Raw genomic sequence first — 17254 nt, 5'->3', positions numbered from 1 at the left:
GAGCCAGGATTTGAACCAGCTTGCCTGGGTACAAAGCATGAGCTTTCAGGACACTTTCTAAATAAAACAGGTTGTCCGAACAGCATTTTTGTGATCATATAGTCACTTAAATGATATTACCAAGGAAGATAACATTACCTCTGGCAAACCCAAGTGTAAGATATCTAAATCTGAATAAAACAAGTACATTAACATGTTTCTGATGTCAAGGTTCAGAGTTGTTTAATTTTATATAATTTAATTTTCTTTATTCTAATTGTAGACTTTGCTAACATGTCTATGATGGGCAGTTTTGACCTTCTGGTTTCATGCTCAAAGGGGACATGCTATTAAAACTGGGCTCTTATAGCTGTGTCTATCTGGCATCAAATCAAGTAGTGGTCTTCTGGTTAGAAGATCAATGTAGATAGACTAAATATTCCAAACGCCCAAAGGAAACAATTTCTTACTTAATGCCATCAAATTAATTATACAGTTGTTGAATCTTTACTTCAGTTCAAAATGTGCATGGTCATTAAATAAAACAAATACCTGCTTTATATATGTTTGCTCTGATGAAAAGAGCTTAGTTCAAAGAACAAAAGCTCTAGCCATATAAGAAAGTTAATTGCACGAGCCTATTGGCGCCTAGTTTTCTTGGCAGAGTCCCTTCAAACTCTAAAATTCCAAATTTAAATAAGCCCCCACCTTCTAAAATATCTATCTATCTATCTACATATAGATAATCATCCTCTATCTACATCTATCTATCTATAGATAGATAGATAGATAGATAGATAGATAGATAGATAGATATTCTACTATCTGGAATTTAATACACACACACACACACACACGCACGCACACACACACACACACACACTCCACTATTTGGAATTCTAAGCAAATAGAATAAGCAGTAGTTGCAAACCATGCTCTCACCTCCTACATAACCCAAGGTTATGCTCTTGCCTGCTCCTCTGCCCTACCCACGAGGTACACAGTACCTCCCGTCGTGCCTCCTTCTGAGTCGTAGGAGCTTTAGGGTAATTATAAGGGCATGTTCTTAGACCCAGTCTTCTTCTCTACCTGCCCAGAGGATGTAGAAGACCAGGAAACTCAGCCTGTTCTTTTGTGTTTCTGTTGTCTCACACTGCTCAGTTCTTTCTACCCTTGGCTATTTTGTTCTGACCTCTGCTCTACCTGGTATTATTTCTTCTGTATTTTCTTCCAGATCTTGCCCATTTATACTTTTCTGTCCCCCTTATCCTTCTGCTCTTGGAGAAAATAAATAAATTTTATTTTTAAAAAAGCTAGTTATGCTTGATTATCATATGTAGTCCTTATCTGTATCTGGGAAAAGGCAAGCTATACATTTTTTAAGTTAAGCTAATCATAATGAAAAATAGCATCAACAACCATTGAAGCTCTTCTTGTAAGTGTACTAAAAGAGCTCTGGAAATGTTCTATAAAACATTTGTCGTCATTCTTCTCTAATTCTAGTTATTTTCTTTAAATACCAAAAGCATAAATAGCTTCACAGATATCTCTTATTACGTATATCTATCGATGTTGCAACAGAATTGCTCAGATTTCCATCCATATTGTAGGTTTTTGTGTTTTTTGTTTTTAGTTAGCCTGGGAGCCTATGTGCATTTAAGCATTCCTCTAAGGAATTCTCTGTTCTAGATTTCAAGATGCCAATATATTCTTTTAGCATTCCCTAAATTTTCAACAGTAAACTCACAGCTTTGCAGATTCTCATTCTGGTTCTTGGAGAGAATGTACATCTTTACATATTTGTAGATTCATGTGTGAAACTTTAGATTAGCCTTCGGGAACCTTGTGTTAATTAAAAAAGGGAAATCAATGGGCCTGTGAATCCACCTTTTCCTGGGGTTGATTAAAATCCACGAAGAAATTAAGACCAATCTAAACAGAAAAACTACATGGGTGGGAGAAATATTTACCATGTAAACACAACTCTCTCTCAAGCACACATAAAATACATTATTTTTTTATTGAAGAAAAAAGATATTAAAAAATCCAGTGACTGATTTTGCTTCCTGAACCAAATCAAATATTTTTTTGTCAGAGCTCTCATAACTGCAGCCTGCAGAGGTCACGGCCTTAACTTTCTCCTTCAGATGGTCTGTGAGTGGAATGTCCTTACCATTAAGGCTCCTTTTTGTTTTCCTTGGGAGGGTTTTGCTTACACTGGCAAGCAGCTGAGACGAACCAAGGTTCTCTAGACTCTGTTTATTAGGTTTTTATCTTCTTATCAGAGTCTTCCTTCTTAAATCATGTCAGCATTTTACCACTCTTCAGGGATTCCTGGTGTTTTATTGTCTATGAACTGCTTGGGGGGTGGTCAGGCAGGGAGCTCGCCTAACAAATATAACATTTATATAATAGTAGAACCAGAGAGGATGCTGCGTTCACTTATTATTCCCACACTCACCCGACGCTTCCTCTCCCCCTGCTGGTGAGGAGCCCCCGGGAAGCCCCTTGCCAGCTCAGCCCACGCTTATTTGTCAACGAAGTGACATGGCTTCTCTGTGGACAACCTGCTTTTCAGTTATTTTGAGTGGCTCTTTAAGCCCATATGTACTTGCTTAAGCCATTTTCAATCATCCGAAGAGACCATCGGGTGAGTGGGCGATTACTTTGAACTTGAGAACATTATTGGGTTTCGTTCACAGATGTCATCTGGATGTAGGGGGTCCATTTCTATACCTGCTTTTCCTACCACATCGGATTCAGACTTTAAAATAACCTCACGGCAAAGTATCCAAACTTCGTAGTCTAAGTACAAGGTTTGGAGGGAAGGTGAGAAAAATTGCCTAGCTTTAGCTAAGGCAGGGGTTTTATGGGGCAGTGGAGGGAGGTGGCCGGAAACCAGGAAGGCAAGAGGAACGCTCACTGCTGGGAAAGTGAATCATCTCTTTTCCCTTTCATTGCTACCCACATGACTCATAATAGTATTATGTTTTTAACCATAGGCTGATTATGTCTAGTCACATGTGTTTAAAACAAGTTCTAAAAATAAGGTTAATTAAGAAAAAACACCTCGTCAGAAAAAAAAAAAAAGATCCACATCTTTTCACTGAGGTCATAAAGTGACTTTACTGTATTGTTATTAATACATATTGGTTTCAAAATTGGTAAAAACAACAAGACAATGGCAACAAAACAACTTCTAAAGAGCATGAGGTTCTAAGGCAGTAGGTTATGCTGATAAACAAATTCTTTTAGATATAAATTAATCTATTTATTAGGTTGGTGCAAAAGTAATTGTGGTTTCTGCCATAAGCTCATATAAGATGTGAGTTTGATCTACAAGGGGGGACTATAGTTATTAAAGAGCATTCAACTGCTTTCTAATGTTCATCTATCTTTTCAAAAAATATTTGTTGAGTGCTTACCTATGTAAGGCATTGTTTATCTGGGAATCTCCAGTCTACTGGGACATGGGAATAACTGCCTGGTGTACATACTGGTCTGTGTACTCTTGTCTTAGTGCACTGTCCCAGAGAATATAAAATTCTCTTTCTAGTGGTGAGTAACTGTTTACTCCTACTCTTTGTTAAGACCTCAGGGTATGTTCAGTATTCCACAGTAAGGAAGTGTAAATTCGATGGAGAATCACGTGGGTTTCTTTTTTATTTTTTTCCCTCTAATGAATCTTGAATGACATTTTTTTTCTTTAAGAGCATTTTCCCTACTTATTAAAGCAATAAGTTCTTGTGGAAAAGTGCTTAACATAACAGTTTCATGGCCAGTTTTCCCTTCCAGCTGATAACATCGCAGAGAAAGACGAACACAAGGCTTGGAAATTTGGGACTAAATACTACCATGATTTTTCAGATAAAAATGAATAGAATAAAAGATGTTTGAAATTTTATCATGAAGACTTAAGTGCATTTTTCAACTGAGTTTCTACTTAGTTTTTTTTTTTTTCCCTCAGTTCTCTTATCACAGCAACTCAAATTTGAGAGACTTACCATCTTCACTAATCCATCACTTGAGCTTCATTTTCATGATTTTCTATGACTTGAGTACTCCAACTATTTAGGGTTCCCTGTACTGCCTCAGCATCAACATAATTTTGCCTTCATAATTGATTTATTGTACCCTTCACAGAAAAAAAATATGAATAAAGTCCTGGATTTTACTAGAATATAAATGATAATTGCTGATATAAATAAAACACTTGGTAGGACTACTGCTCTCATGAAGTTTAAACTTCCAAGGCTTTCTAAACTTAGTAAAATGATATTAGACATCTCCTTGTTGTTATTATTATAATAATTTCTTAAAGATACCATGGTTGACTCAGGGTTATTCATTTTTTCATCATTCATTCAGCTAGCATTTATTTATTAGCTACTGTCTTCCAGACCTAGTGTTAGGTATTAAAAGAAAGAAGAATTAAACATAATACTTATTTTTGTTACGAGCTCCTACTTGAGTTTCCTAGAGTTTTGTTAGCTTGTAAAGAAATATTTACAATACAGTAGATAAGAGCTATATGACATCACAATGGGGAGAGCCATGGATTTTTTGGAGAAGACCCAGTCAAGTGGAGAGTTAGGTCCCAAAGAAAAAGGAATTTAGGGGAAGAGTTCATATTTCAGACAGAGAAGTGTTAGGTTTGGGCATAAGGAAAAGAATATAAGGAAAATAATTGCCCTGGGGAAGGCACAATTTCCCAGTAGCTGGCAGGTATTGGAGGAAGAGATTGGGGGGATATTAAGGGTTAGGATATGGTTTAGTTATGAAGGGCCCCTGTGCCCTGCAAGGAGACTTGTGAGGTTTACCCCATCCCTCTGCATCCACCCCAATGCAAAGGAAATTAATTTTCAGACTCTTATGTGGTCAATTAGCCTTATTAATTACAAACATTTTAGTACTTTTTGAGTTTAGCCAGGCACATGATCATATCCATTTTATCTGTTACTGTTTTGTTAAGCCATTGCTTTTTATCTAGGTAATAAGAATAAGACAGTGAAAACTACCCTTCTATAATACAACCAATTGCTGCAGTCCCCCTTAACCATAGTTTTGTTTTCTGCAATTTCACTTACCTGTGGTCAATGGGGGTCCAAAAATATGACATCACTACTTGTATGCTTTGGGGCCATTATTAAGTCAAAGAAAGGTTAATTGAACACAAGCACTGCAACAACATGACAGTCAATCTGATAACAGATCACTACTAAGTGAGTCACGGGCAGAGAGTGCAGACAGTCTGGATCTGCCTCTCCGAGAAATGATTCATGTCCCACGTGCGAAGGACCAAGATGGCCCAAGATTTCATCACACTACTCAGAATATGGCACAATTTAGAATTTATGAATTCTTTATTTCTGAAATTGCTCATTTACATCACAATGCCTATAACTATGCATCCCTTTATCTCATGACATAGACATTGTATCGTTTCACATCATCACAAGGAAAAGGGTGAGTACAGTACAGCAAGATATTTTGAAAATAAGAGAAAGAGAGACAACATCCATATACCTTTTATTATGTTATATTATTGTCATTGTTCTATTTTACTGTTAGTTGTTGTTAATTTCTTACTGTGCCTAATTTATAAATTACACTTTATTATAGGTATGCATGTATAGGAAAAAATGTAGTATATATAGGAATAGTGTATATATGTAGATAGTGTATAACTATCTATAGTTACAGGCATCCACTGAGCGTCTTGAAATTTATATGTATCCCTATATTATAGATATATCTATATAGATATATAGATATATAGAGATATTATACATATATAGATATACATATAACTACATATTAAACAAATAATATAATATATAATGTATTTATTATGTTATATATGTAATATATAATGTTCTACTATGTATTATATAAATATATTATATATAATGTATATAATAAAACATATATAACTCATATTCACCACAAAATGAGGTGTGTTTAAGGTTTACCTATGATAATAGTACTTGTCCCAATTAAAAATAAGATTTAATATTTTAGTTGGTATAAAAGTAAACTTGAAGATAGAGGCAAATTTACGACTCAGGAAACAATGCAGAATGTAGAGCACTGAGGAGATGGAACTCGATGAAAAAAGTTTCAGGTGTGATTATCCAGATTCTTATTTGGATACTAAAATATCAGGTAGATTTCACCCATGCCTGAAAGTCACAGAAATGCTCTGATAACATGAAATTTTTCACATGTGCTACAAATGCAACTAACCAAAGGATTATGATTCTAAGTGAGAATAAACATAATTTAAATGTATAGAGAACTAGAATAATTTTTAGATTATAGGACAAAAAGTCAACTGCTCTTTTAGATACTAAATTCAAGGGAAACTTAAGCTTATTTTGTTTCTCAAGGTGAACAACTTAGAAATCTTCTAAGCTGCAACTCTCTCTCTCATATATATATATATACACACACACACACACATATGAATATATATACATGTGAATATGTGTAAACCAATGAGCATTAACACACTGTCAAATGTTCTTTTGTGACTTTTCTCTTAAAATCCTCAAACAACCATATGTTTCTCTATTTCCTGCACAGGTGATTTTGCAAACTTGCTGAAATGACACTTATCAAAAACACAACCTATTTGGAGAAAAGGCAAATGTAGTAGGTACTATCATTGCATGAGATCTACTGCAGTTCAGATGAAAATGTGAAGAAATTCCTAGTAAAGAATCATGTCAAAAGTTTACATTTGAACTGTTTCCAAAAGATCATGTGCTTTAACTTCAAGTTAAATGGTGTATGGGCCATATCTCATCTTTTTTCCTCCTCCCCTATTTCAACCTTGTCCCAAGTAATGCCACATCTCCCATACTCACTCCTTCACACAAACACATAAACACACACATACCACCCCTTCACATTCCTTCTCTCACACACACTCCACACACATATACACAAGAACACACACATTCCATTCATTCACACGCATACATACGCAAATAGACAAACACTACTCCACACTCACATACACATACACAGACATACACCCACACCATGCTTTCAGATGTGCAAACATAAACACAGACCTTTTGGACCTACTATTTATTATATTATGCATTCCTGTAGGGTTATGGCTTGGCTATCACAAGAGAGTTTTATTTTATTTTTATTTTTTATTTATTTACAGACAGAGTCTCACTCTGTCCCCTAGGCTGAAGTACAGTTGTGTGATCATAGCTCACTGTAGCCTGAAACTCCTGGGCTCAAGCAATCCTCCTGACTCAGCTTACCAAGTAGCTGGGACTACAACACCCAGCTAAAAGTGTTTGGAATTGAAAGTATGCAGAGCAGAGAATCATGAGACAAAAAGAGAAAAGTTAAAGAATAAAATTATTGACAATAGGTGCCCATCAAATTCTCATTCCTTCCTCCATGCTTGACAATTTCACATAGGCTGGCAAAGATCGGTTCTTACTTAAAAGTATATTGGAGAGATTCATGCCAAAGACTCCCTTACCCCAACCTTGAAATTAAAGCAAATGCTATCTGCTGATGAAAGAAGACACATGGGGTATGGATCATGTAGAAACCAGTTTAATTTCAGCCTCTTCACTAAATAGCAGTTTGGAATTTTCCTAGGAAGAGTTTGTATTTGCTTTGCTTTGTTACATTTTGTTTTCTAATTATAGACTTAAAAAACAAAACTTAGAGACTAAAGGAGATAGACGGCTAGCATGAATGTAAACTAACAACTACTTTTTATATAGAGCAAATGGACAACATATATCAGAAGGCTTTATAATATAAAGCCCACTGATTTAGTAAGTCAGGTCTTTCAAATACAGACCAAGGAAGTTAATCTAAGTAAAGAAATAAAGTTTTGTGTCTGATGCTCTCATAGTGATCAATATTATGCTGTTTACAGTGGCAAAAACTTGGATATAAGAAAATATCCAACAACAGGGAAAAGATTAGTAAATAATGACGCATCCTCATAGTGGAAAAATAAATAGTCATTACATTTCTATCAAAAAAAATTTTTTTTTTTGAGACGGAGTCTCGCTCTGTCGCCCAGGCTGGGGTGCAGTGGCGAGATCTCAGCTCACTGCAAGCTCCGCCTCCTGGGTTTATGCCATTCTCCTGCCTCAGCCTCACAAGTAGCTGGGACTACAGGCGCCCGCCACCTCGCCCGGCTAGTGTCTTGTATTTTTTTTTAGTAGAGACGGAGTTTCACTGTGTTAGCCAGGATGGTCTCGATCTCCTGACCTCGTGATCCGCCCGTCTCAGCCTCCCAAAGTGCTGGGATTACAGGCTTGAGGGGCTGCGCCTGGCCCAGATTTTTTTCCAGTAACAAAAAAATGCATGTAATAAAATTCAAAGTGTACGGCCAAATTTAAAATCCTATATACAGACTGATCTCGATGAGACAAAGGCAAAATAAATAAATAAATAAAAATAAAAGATTGAAACCAAAATACTAGTGGAAGTCACCTGTAGGAAATATGATTGTGGATGTTTTCTTTTATACTTTAGAGTACTTCCCAAATTTTACACAATAAAAATGAAATTTTTATAATAAAAATGAATTAAATAAACTTTATTCCAGAAACACAATGGGATTGATTAGCTCTATTTATTCAGCTACATTGGTTTCCATTTTCCCAGTGGTTTTGTTATTTAAATTACATTATGAATAGTGTGAAACGCTTAGAGACAACACAAGTGCTCTTGATATGCTGAAAACATATTTCCTAGAAAAGTCTAGATGTTAGGAGAAAGTACATCAAATGCAACTTCAGACTTGTAAAATCTAGCTTAATACCAGTTTCTCATAGCTGGCGTCTAGTTCCTAGAAAATGTGGGATGTTTTTATTATTGTTTGCAAGTTTTGAATACTCTTAAATATTACCAAAGTTATACCAAAAATTCTAATAGTAGAAAAAAACTATTACATTTATTTTTATATCAAATGCAAAGTATGCATATGAAATGGATTAATCACTTCTTCATTTACAAATCACTAGAGCTAACAAAATTATTTATAAATCACTAAGGCTAATAAAATTATTTTCTTTTTAGGATGAAGGAGACAAATATTAATTAAGGGCTTACTGTTCCAGAATGTGTTAGAGGTGCTTTAAATTCAGAGGTTATAACCCAGAGGTAAAGATCTCATCCCCTGTCAATTACACAAAGCTGGGTTTAGTTCCCAGCTCCAGTACTCAGTGTGACCCTGGGCAAGTAATGTATCAGGTGCCGAATTCCTTAGTTACAAAACTGGTATAACAATGGCAGTGATTTCATTTGAGCCAAAGACAGAAGAAGCCATTTGTGCAAAGCCTCCCCAGAAACGCAGCCTAGGGCCCATTCCTGTGAGTCATCCAGGGAGGCTGGAGGTTAGGGTACAGGGGGAAACAGAAGAGGCAGAAGGTGAGGTTAGGCAGGAGGGCACTGGATTGAATGTCACTAGGTTTCGCTTTTATCCTGAGGGCACTAGGGCACCATTGACTGGATGAAGTGAGAGGGATATGCTCTGTAAACATTTCTGGAATTATGGTGCGGGGTGCTAAAAACTACTCTGCTTAAATGGCCAAGAACACACGTATCTTTGGTGTAGGTCACAATTGTATAGCATGACATGCTATAAAAGGTACAGAAAGTCTTTAGGGCAGCCTTTTTGACCTCCTGAGTATTGGGGAAATGAGGAAGGGTCCCGTCCCTGGCTTCATGTTTTCCTGTGGATGGAGGTCCCGTGGCAAAGCTATCTAGTCCTTTCCCTCACTCCTTCCTCCCCAGGGGTGGAGCTAACTTACCTGATGAATGATGAGCCTGGCAGGAGGAACTGAGCCCACCTGGCTCAGCTGCTTCCTGATCAACCACTCCTGAAAAGGATTTACATTCTCTTGACCTTGTAGTTGACTTAGCAGAGAAGGCCTTGTCCTGACCAGGAACTCCCTGGTTTCCAGTGCTGTCTGTCACAGAGTGGTGAGTTGAATTCAGAGAAGAACCACTTGGCTACCAGACCTAAGGTAACCTTCTCCCACCCAACCTGAATAAAGGTAATATTTTGATCTCCAGCTATGCAATTCCTATCTTTCTAAGTTAGCTCAGAATTAGCCCTCCACAAACCCCCACAACGGTTCTAAGAGCAAACTCTGTATCAGGAACTTCGGTTTTGAAGGTGCTTAGCACAGAATGAATATATGCTGCCAGTAGAATAGAACAGCTTTTGTTTGTTTGTTTGTCTTGTTTTGAGACGGAGTCTCGCTCTGTCACCCAGTCTGGAGTGCAATGGCATGATCTCAGCTCACTGCAACCTCCACCTGTCAGGTTCAAGTGATTCTCTTGCCTTAGCCTCCTGAGCAGCTGGGATTACAGGCACCCACCATCATATCTGGCTAAATTTTGCATTTTTATAGAGACGGAGTTTCACTTTGTTGGACAGGCTGGTCTTGAACTTCTGATCTCAAGTGTTCTGCCCACCTTGGCCTCCCAAAATACTGGGATTCCAGCCATGAGCTACCGCGCCTGGCCAAGAACAGCTTTATAATACCCGTTAGAGAGCACATAATAGCTGCCTTATATGCTAGGCATATTACAGTATGGTCACATAATTCTCTTTCAAGAGATGAGATAGGATTTATTTTCCATCTAAATCCATGTAATGATGAGCTGTGAGAGCAGACGGTCCTTCTGAATATAGGAAAATACCACTGGGCAGAACTGTCTTGTTCTTGCATGCTATTAAAACGCTGTCAATTTGCAACAACAGGATGGCTAAACACCCCTGATGTCATCATACATTATGCTAGCATCAGCCAAGGAATCTCGGTCAATTTTGTTCATAATGACCACAGTGTGTTCACTGCTCTAGAAAGATATGTTAGGGCTGATGGAATTTTCACTAATATAATTATGCTGTTTGCTATGCATTAATACCCAGTGGATGAACAAAAGATCAAGTTATTTTGCCAAATTCATAATCGACAATTAAAAAGTAACCACTGTTTTGCAACTGGTACCAAAGCTGATTCAGCAAAGCATGACCTTAGTTCTTAAGGGTTTTTTTAAATCTTATTATGCGGCATTTCACCCATGGAGAAACACTATCGACATTTTACAAAGTTAGGCTGCAATCAGCATAATACGGAATTTGGGGTGTCATTTAGAGAATTGGGACTCACTCAAGGGAGTTTGTTCCGTAGAATTAGTTTAGTAGCATTATAGGAATAAATGGACTGAACAAATCACTTTGAAAACAGGATACTTATACCAAATTTCCAAACTATTTTAAGTTGTCACATTGAATTTCTATGCTAAACAACAAACAACCAAACTGACCAGTAAGATTTCAGTGACTAAAGAATGTGTGTTTTCCAGTTCTCTAACCTGACACTGGAGATTCCTTCTCTTTCCACATTAACAGGTTTTATATTTCTAAGTGACATGATGAAGCACATTAAATTGTCATTATGCTCCTGGCTTCAATCCACCAAATTTGGGGAGAACAAATTATATTCTTTATTTTATCTGTCTTGCTGACGGATTACTTAAAATATCAATTGGTCCTCTATCTAGAGTAACAATAATACACATACACATAAAAAAGACACAGTTTTAAAGAAACAGCCAGAAAAGTTACCTTTTCTCCAAATTTTCATCACTTCTTTAATTTTGCCATTACAAGGCTATGACATTTCATAATAAAAACAGTCTTAAACAGTTGCAAAGAATTTGGACACCTACAATAGCATAACACCGTGTTTCAGTAATTTAGCAAGGGCATGATTAATTCAATAGTGGCACTACCAAAAAAAGGAACAACAATTACTCTTTTATTGCAAATACAAATGGTTGTCTATCATCCTTATTAATTATTGTTATTATATTATAATAAGAGTATTTGATGGATTCTGGATGGTTAGGAGGTGAGCTGTGTTCTTTCCCTCATTCAAATACAGCTGCTTTCTTTCTTCCACGGAGGTTGTCTCTACACAATGTTTTTGGTATACCTCTTTTGCAATGAATGAATTTGCTTACAGGTAGAAAATCCTTCTTTACTATACATAAGGTCTACAGATTTTGGACAGAGTCATATTACACTTCTTATATTTCTTCGAAGTTATGACCACTCTTACTTATAATTGTGTATATTGTGTTCCCTCGCCCTAAAACACTCTTCCCTCTCTCCTCTATCTAGTCTCTTTTTGTCTAGATAACTCCTATCTCATCTGCAGGCATTAACTCAGATATCGTCTTCCTTCCTTCTGCTCACCGTGTTAATTTGCCCTCATAGGCAGTCTCACAGCATCACTTGTGAAACTTACAGAGCAATTGCTGGTACTCATGTGGAGTCATTACCCTCTTCGGGAGGAGAAAGCCATTATGACAGTTATCTTAGCATATGTATCGGGTCTTCTCAGCTTCACCTGTGTTCAGAAACTTTGGCTACTTATCTCAGCTAACACTGGAGAGACCATTTGTGGGAGGACTCTTCCAGGCATTACAGAGGCACAGGCTCACTTCAAACCTATCCTTCACCAAGTCTTCATAACTGAGGCTGATACATATCCAAAAATACAGGAGAATTAGCACTCTGTGTGGCCAAATTTTGTCCAGTGGAAAACTTGAGCCAATGGATAAAGTCTTCTTCTTTCCTCCTCTAGATGTAACTATTCTGAGGCACAACCATTTAAGTGATTTCTTGGAAAGCAGTTATACAACATCAGTGATAATAGCTAGCTCCATAAGAAACCCTAATATGGGTTCTTCTTCTTTTCCCCTCTGTTCTCTTTTTCTCTCACTTTTGCTTTCCTAGGATTGTACTTCATGACAAACGGAGCACATTAAGCCATTGTCTGAGGCTCTGTCTCCTGAGGAACCCAGGTTATGACAGGCAGTAACTAGAATATAGTAGTTGTTTAACAAAGGGTTGTTAACTAAATTAATAAATACTTCTAAAATCAAATATACCTTCTTAAATATTTATTGATAGTTCAGTATCTCATACAGTGAATGCAGGGGAAGAAATGACTTGGTCTGTTGGGCACAGTGGCTCACACCTGTAATCCTAGCACCTTGGGAGACTGAGGCAGGCAGATAACTTGAACCCAGCAGTTCTAGATCAGCCTGGGCAACATGGCGAAATCTCGTCTCTAAAAAATAAAATACAAAAATTAGCCAGGTGTGGTGGCGGGTGTCTGTAGTCCCCGCTGCTCGGTAGGCTGAGGTGGGAGGATCACTTAAGTCTGGGAGGTCAAGGCTGCAGGGAGCCGTGATTGTGCCATGGCACTCCATCCTGTGTGAGTAATAGAGTGAGACCCTGTCTCAAACAAACAAACAAGGAACTAGACTTAGTCTTAGAATTAGCTAACGTCAAATGTATAATTGCCAGCATGAAATTTCATATAGGTATACTAGATACCCGCAGATAGTGCTTTATGCCTTGAAAATTTACAAAAGTAAAACAACTGGTAATTCTTAACTTCCACTGATACTTTCCTTAGGATACCCAAAGGGTTGGAGGAGCAATTTGTCATAACACTTGGATATCAAACATATGATAGAGAGTAGGTTACTGGCAAGAAAAAACACTGGGAGACACTAGTGTGGTTTTAGTCACTTGCTTACCCACTAACACCAGGGACTTGGTCATGTCAGTTAAATATTTTGAGATATGGTATCCTCACCTATAAAGTGAGAAACCAGATGAAATTTGTCTTTCTCAACCTAAACTATACTGTGTCCTTACAAACTAGATCCATTACCAAAATTCCAAGTCTGGGGTGAGAATGTGAGAAAAACAGAATACAAATGACTAAGATATAAATTTCTAAGGGGACTAGTCAGAGTGGAGAATAGTCATAGAGCAGTACAGTTTTGTGAATCTTTGCCTGGAAATATCAGAGAGGATAATGACACCCATTCCTTTCGGATTCAAAATTCCACAAGTTGTTGGAATACTGGCAGACGGCAGAGATGTTGCCGGTTCAGTTCCAGACCACCACCATAAAGTGAATATTGCAATAAAGCAAATCACACAAAGTCTTTGGTGCATATAAATGTTTTGCATGTAAAAGTTATGTTTATACTGTACTGCAATCTAGTAAATGTACAGTTGCATTATGTTTAGAAAACAATGTGCACACCTGAATTAAAAATCCTTTATTGCTAAAAAATCCTAACAATTATCTAAGCCTTCAGCAAGTCATAATCTTTTTGTTAGAAGAGAGTCTTTCCTTCATGTTGATGGCTGCTGACTGATCAGGATGTAGTGGCTGAAGGTTGGGTGGTTGTGGCAATTTCTTAAAATAAGACAACAATGAAGTTTGCTACATTGATTGACTCTGCCTTTCATGAAATAGGACTCTGTAGCATGTGACACTGTTTCACAGCATTTTACCCAAAATAGAATTTCTTTCAAAATTAGAGTCAGTCCTCTCAAATCCTGCCACTGCTTTATCAACTACGTTTGTGTAATATTCTATATCTTCTGTTTTTATTTCAAAAATGTTCATAACATCTTCACCATAAGCAGACCCATCTCAAGAAACCACATTTTTTGCTCATTCATAGGAAACAACATCTTATCCCTTTCTGTTTTATTATGAGATTGCAGCAATTCAATCACATCTTCATGCTCCACTTCTAATTTTAGTGCTCTTCCTATTACCACCACATCTGCAGTTACTTTTTCCACTGACGTCTTGAACTCATCAACATCATCTGTGAGGGTTGGAATCCACTTCTTGCAAACTTCTGTTAATGTTGGTATTTTGACCTCTCCCCATGAATCAGTAATGTTTTTGATGGAATCTAGAATTGTTAATCCATTTCAGAAGATTTTCAATGTACTTTGCCCAGATCCATCAGAGAAATCACAATCTATGACAGCAATAGCCTTACAAAACATAATTCTTAAATAAGAAGACTTGAAAGTCAGAATTACTCCATGATCCACGAGCTGCAGAATGGACATTGTGTAGCAGGCCTGAAAACATCAATTTCCTTGAACATCTCCATCAGAGCCCTTGGGTAACAAGGTATACTGTCAATGAGCAGTAACATTTTTAAAGGAATCTTTTCTTCCGAACAGTATGTTTCAACAGTGGGCTTAAAATACTCACTAAACCGTGTTCTAAACGGATGTGCTGTCATCCAGAGTTTGTTGTTTTATTTATAAGAGCACTATAAGCAGAGTAGACTTAGCATAATTCTTAAAGGCCCTAGGATTTTGGGAATGGTAAATAAGCATTGGCTTCAACTTAAAGTCACCAGTGGCACTAGACCCTAACAAGAGAGTCAGCCTGTCCTTTGAAGCTTTAAATCCAGGCATTGGCATCTCCTCTCTAACTATGTAAGTCCTAGAAGGCAAGGGTCTTCTTCCAATATAAGGCTGTTTTATTTACATTGAAAATCTGTTGTTTGGTGTTTAGCCACCTTCATCAATGATCTTATCACTTCATTGATCAATGATCAATGATGAGTTTAACCACTTTGATCAATGATCATAGCTAGATCTTCTGAATAACTTGTTGCAACACCTGTATCAGTACTTGCTGCTTCACCTTGCACTTTTATGGTATGAAGACAGTACCTTTCCTTAAACCTCATGGACCAACCTCTGCTAGCCTCAAACTTCTCTTTTGCAGTTTCCTCACCTCTCTCAGTCTTCATAGAATTAAAGAGAGTTAGGGTTTTGCTCTGGACTAGGCTTTGGCTAAGGATGATGTTATGTCAGGTTTGATCTTCTATCCAAACCATTCAAACTTTCACCATATTGACAATAAAGATGTTTCACTTTCTTATCATTAATGTGTTCACTGGAGTAGCACTTTTCATTTCCTGCACAGACTTTTCCTTTGCATTCACAACTTGGCTGTTTGGTGCAAGCAGCTTAGGTTTTGCCCTATCTTGACTTTTGACATGCCTTCTTCACTAAGCTTAATCATTTCTCTCTTTTAGCTAAAAGTGAAAGATGTGGGAATCTTCCTTTACTTGAACACTTAGAAGCCATTGTAGAGTTATTAGTTGACCTAATTTCAGTATTGGTGTATCTCAAGGAATAGGGAGGCCCAAGGAGAAGGAGAAAGACGGGAGAACAACCAGTTGATGGATCAACCAGAACACACAAAACATTTATCAGTTAAGTTCATCTTCTTACATGGTTGCAGTTCTTGGTGCCGCAAATAATTAAAATAGTGTCATTAAATGTCACTGATCACAGATCACCACACTAGATATAATAATAAAAATGGTTTGAAATACTGTGAGAATTAACAAAATGTGACATAAAGCCACAAAAAAGCGTATGCTTTTGGAGAGATGGCACCAGCAGACGTGATCAATACAGAGTTGCCCCAAACTTTCAATTTGTAAAAACTGCACTACCTGTGAAGCACAATAAAGCAAAGCAAAGTTAAGTGAGGCTTGCCTGTACTTCAAAAAATGTCCTATCTAATTGGAAAGAGTGAATTTACATAAGTAAGAATAATTTTAAATTTTTGTACTAATAAATGCTGAAAGAAAATATTCAAAATGAAGAGAATGCAAGCCAAAGAAGACTAATAAGTCACAAAGCCTTTTTCAAATGTTTAGCATATTATCAAACACACACACACACACACACACACACACACACACACAGGCATTCTAATAAGAGTTGGCATTCTTACTAAGTCTTTGTAAGAGATAAAGCAGCTGTTGTTTACAGTTCAAATCAATATTGGGCCAATACCTCAATAAAGGATGAAGGATGTGTTTAGGCTGTTTTACTAAATCTACATTTTAGATCATTGTAACTTATTCTCTTTTACACCCACTTTAAGCGATCATAGATTGATTAAATACCCTAGACAAAAATTAGAGTCAAGTTATTTGAAGGCAAGAGGAAGACTCATATATAAGTATTAGTTGAAAAGAATTCATGTCAAGATGGCAGCTGAGCACAGGCTAAAGCTTCCCCACTCCTACTTCAAACAATAGAGAGGCTAAATAAAATATTTTAACATATAACATTGAAATCCATGACAGAGCTGAACCATAAAGATGGGAAATCTTCACAGGCTAGAAACAGAAAGAAAACCTATTGGTGGGGAGTATATAAACCAGCAAAGTCTACAGTGCAGAAATAGGGTATTTTTAGTCTGGCTATAGGACATGAGGCTAGAGTTCTAATATCGAGGCAGGAAAAACTAGATTTGAGGTTTTGGGCTTCACGCATATAAGGAATCTAAAATTGAGTTTTCTACGGACAGTTAGTGCTGGTCCTACAACACAGGTT

At 37.1% G+C, this 17254-nt stretch overlaps 1 long non-coding RNA gene across 3 annotated transcripts in view; it reads left to right on the top strand.

Moving 5' to 3' along the window:
• The first annotated feature begins 5202 nt into the window (after positions 1–5202).
• LOC105479371 (uncharacterized) overlaps positions 5203–17254 on the top strand; it is a 44854-nt gene continuing 32802 nt past the window's right edge. Inside the window, exon 1 of one of the 3 annotated variants that reach the window (XR_985850.2) lies at positions 5203–5445. This is a non-coding gene — a long non-coding RNA (uncharacterized lncRNA). The remainder of the gene's footprint in view (positions 5446–17254) is intronic. The other 2 variants (XR_011625400.1, XR_985851.2) reach the window with 2 other exon arrangements.

This window comes from Macaca nemestrina, chromosome 7 (genome assembly GCF_043159975.1).
Source record: "Macaca nemestrina isolate mMacNem1 chromosome 7, mMacNem.hap1, whole genome shotgun sequence".
NCBI classification, from domain to species: domain Eukaryota; kingdom Metazoa; phylum Chordata; class Mammalia; order Primates; family Cercopithecidae; genus Macaca; species Macaca nemestrina.
Note: the sequence above shows the minus strand (reverse complement) of the source record. Positions and strands in the feature narration are given on the sequence as shown.